General features: G+C 42.4%; 1 pseudogene; it reads left to right on the top strand.

The window, feature by feature from the left end:
- Window positions 1–1,103: 1,103 nt before the first annotated feature.
- On the top strand, window positions 1,104–1,228 carry LOC121400829 (annotated as a pseudogene).
- Window positions 1,229–4,069: the final 2,841 nt, after the last annotated feature.

The raw sequence follows: 4,069 nt of genomic DNA, 5'->3' as shown, positions 1-4,069 counted from the left end.
ATTAGCCTATTAGGTCCTCTATCCAACAGGAGAATCAAACATGCCCAATTGACAAGTGCTTCATATGAATTAAAGACATGCACAGCTTCTTACTTGAAACATTCATTTGTGCATTTTATCCACAGCAAAAATTCATATTAATACATTCAAAAACACACCACAGTGAAGTGTCTCCCCCCCCCCCCCAGGTCAGCTTACCTTGTGTCAGCCACTCCCTCCTGATGGGTTTTGCGCTATTGGATGCTTCATCAGAGGAGGTGTGGCTAGTACCGGCTAATAGAAAAGTGGCTGATTTTTAGCCAGATATAGGTCTGGGGGCACCATACACAGGCAGTTAAGTGGCCACAACAAAAACTTTCAATCAAAATAAAAGTCCCTGAGTAAAGTCTTGAGACTTAATTGTTTTTTTTTTCAATGTTTAAATTATTTTTAGTGCACATATTGAAAGATCCCTTATCTGGAAACCAGTTTCAAAGGATTCTGGTTAATAGATCCTATACCTGTGCACTTGAATTTTATTTCTATCTATTAATAGAGGTGCCTTGCCAGGTCAGGCGCCGGTTGAGAGCAGGTAGATTAAGGATAGGTGAGTCGACCTGCACATCATCAGTTACTGACTACTTACAGAATCCAAGATAGTGATTCCATGTGTACAACTTTGACGTATGAATTATTTCTGTTAAAGAGATTCTGGAACTATAGACTGGTGCAGTAAGTTTAACTGAGTTATCAGTTCCTATGAAGACTGTGCTCTGCAGGATATAGCTTCATTAACGATTTCCAAGCAGAGATGCTGCAACACTTTTCTTTTCATGAAATGACATGGAATGGAATCTGTTTCTGGCTGATTTGGCAATTACTGTCTTTTTCTCTGATATAACAGTACATAGCACTTGAAAGTACTTGAATGAATTCATATTGGTTAAAAAACAATCCTGTTGGGTTTATGTAATGTTTCATTGATTTTTAGCAGACAAAGGTATGGTGACCCAAATTACAGAAAGTTAAAAGCAGTAACCTTAGTAATGACAGACAGATCTCATATCTGGAAACCCCCAGATAAAAAACTTCCAGATAATTGATTCTCTACCTGTACTACTATTATCGCTTCTCGGCCTTTTGGCTAAGATCAAGTGTAGTACCTTTGGAACCACTTGGTCCTCTGGCTGGCAAGACCAAAGAGGAGTATCTGTTCTAATGATCCTATCTGAAGAACGGAGAAACCATTGGTCCTCTGGACTAGGCTGACAAGCAGAAGCTTGATGAAAGCTGGGCCGCTGTGCTCCCATGAGGGTGGCCCCTGACTTGCATTTTGAGTCAGGGGAGATGCACATGCGCCCATGCTTAATTAAGCTTCACTTCCTTTGCCCTTGCCATTAGGTGGGCGGGAAGTCTTTTCTTTTTCTGGCTGCTAACCAGAGCCTTGCAAAAGGCAACCAATGGCCTTGCACCGCCCACTCCAGCACCCTTTTTGTGTCTGGTTTGAGCACCCTGGATGGGGTCACGGTCTTTTGGCTGGACTCACAGGCCATGACACGCCCTGGGGGAAGCTTCGGCAGAAGTGGCTAGTTAAAATTCGCCAGAAATCCCATCCTCAGGGACATTGATGATTTACTAACAGGCATAGAGGACAATTTGCTAGCGAAGGAGATTGTTGCTAGTGCATTTTTGCTCAGGTGAACTATTGTTACTCTGCAAATTCACTAAAGTGGGAATTTTACAGAACGTTAACTGTTTCGCCAAAGTTAACTTTGCCACCTTACATCTGTCAGACTGATAACATGAAGCGACATCCTCCTCAATCTTATGTCAGTGACATCATATCCTGTTTGCCAAAAAAATTAATATAAACGCTGGCGTTTTTTCATATTTTAAAGCAGGATTGTCTTTAATAGTTGTAGCTATTAAAAAAATGTTGTTTTAACTTTTTTTTACCATTTGAGGGACATGCCACATTGGTTTTAGGGTGGTCTCATGTCTACGGCATTAGAGGATCTCTTTTGTCTTTATTATGTTTCCTTGGACATTTGTAATAATAAGTGGCCACTTCAATCATTTGCACCAACATCACTAATAAAGACATACTGTATATATGACCTACAGTATATGTACCCGCCCTATTCAAATTGACCTAAGTGCAAGTGTACTAACGAAGTTTCGCTAGGCAGAAAGGAATGTTATCGAAAATTCGCTATGAAATGCTCCCACTGAACTTTGCCAGTGTTCAGCAGCCGAGACGCAACTTCGCATTTTAGTAAATTTGCACCTGGCCAAGTGGTGCGAAGTGTGGCGAAGCCTTCACAGGTGAAAATTCACCATTTAGTGAATTTGCCCTAATGTCTTGACTAAGCCCCCACAAGATACATATCGGCAACTGACAGAAGTAGATCTGAAGACAAACAGAAGATGGCCACTTTGATCTCCACTGTGCAGTTCTGCAGATTTATAGCAGGTCAAGATACAGGGAGACTTTTTAAAGGAATTGATGCTGCAGGGAGGAAGCTTGGAGAGGGCAATAGAGCAGCAGTGGAAGAAGGTTGAGGGGCTAGGGTTTAGTTCTCCTTTAAAGGGGTAATTTAGTAAGTTATAGAGTTATGTCCCATTTTGAGCAAATTTTCAATTGGTCTTCATAAATTATAGTTATTGAATATTCTGTAGATTTTTATATGTCTCTCTCTTCCATTTCTTTTAAAGGAGAAGGAAACCCCCAGGGCGCTAAACCCCTCCCCCCCTCCCCTGTGCTGCCCCCCCTCCCTCCTCCCCCCTGGCCTACCTGTCCCCCTGGGCAAATGCCCCTAACTTTTTACTCACCCCTCTGCGCAGGTCCTGTCCACGGAGTACGCAGTCGCCATCTTCTCCCACGCGCGTCTTCTTCCTGCTCTGATCGGCGTTTTCTGGCGCATGCGCAGTAGGAACAGGTACCGGTACGGCTCTACTGCGCATGCGCCGAATGTCACGAAGTTTTCCGATTTCACTTCGTGACATTCGGCGCATGCGCAGTAGAGCCGTACCGGTACCTGTTCCTACTGCGCATGCGCCAGAAAACGCCGATCAGAGCAGGAAGAAGACGCGCGTGGGAGAAGATGGCGACTGCGTACTCCAGGGACAGGACCTGCGCAGAGGGGTGAGTAAAAAGTTAGGGGCATTTGCCCAGGGGGACAGGTAGGCCAGGGGGGAGGAGGGAGGGGGGGCAGCACAGGGGAGGGGGGGAGGGGTTTAGCGCCCTGGGGGTTTCCTTCTCCTTTAAAGGGGTTGTTCACTTTCCAAACACTTTTTTCAGTTCAGTTGTTTTCAGATTCTTCGCCAAAAATTAAGTCTTCGTTTAATTGCTTATTTTTGACCTTTTTTTTTCTAAAAATTGAAGTTCAACGTTTAATATTCCTGTTCAGATTCTGAACATTTACAATTTGCTGCATTAGTTGATACATTTCTCGGCAGTATCTGTGAAATATTAGCAACGATTGTATCAATTCTAACAGCAGCTTTTAATGGAACTCAATGGATTCTACTCAGCAGGGACAAAGATAAGAAATGTAGCAACTAAGTGCATCAATTTAGAAGAATTACAGAGTCAGTGACCCTTCCGAGATGCAACTTTACATTTCAATATTAGAAAAACTTCCACTAATAGAAAATAGAAAGTCACTGAAAAGAGTCTTTACTTCTGGTGAAATATCTGAAACCCAACTGAACTGAAAAAAGTTCAGATGGGTGAACAACCCCATTACAACCCCATTAAATAAGGGTTTTAGACCCCAGCAGTTATAAGATCTGTTGCTTAATAATGTCTCCAGTCACATTGGGCCCATGAGTCTCCAGTTGAACAAAAGGGAAACAGGTTATTACCGTTGTTTAATATAAGCTTTTTCTCATGTGTTCAGTAATGACTGTATTTATTAGTAACACATTATTATTGTCATTACCTCTGTGCAAATCTCTGCTGAAACCGCATTAAACTAAACTGAGCTCTGGAAATCATAAATACTTTATTAACAGCATAGCTCAAGTCTGTATCCCCCGTGTTTTTTTTTCTACTTGGTTTGAATTGATTTTAAATCCCACTCCCATC

Source organism: Xenopus laevis, chromosome 2S (assembly GCF_017654675.1).
Source record: "Xenopus laevis strain J_2021 chromosome 2S, Xenopus_laevis_v10.1, whole genome shotgun sequence".
Lineage (NCBI taxonomy): Eukaryota > Metazoa > Chordata > Amphibia > Anura > Pipidae > Xenopus > Xenopus laevis.
The sequence above is the reverse complement of the archived record's forward strand: the minus strand, read 5'-3'. Positions and strand labels throughout refer to the sequence as shown.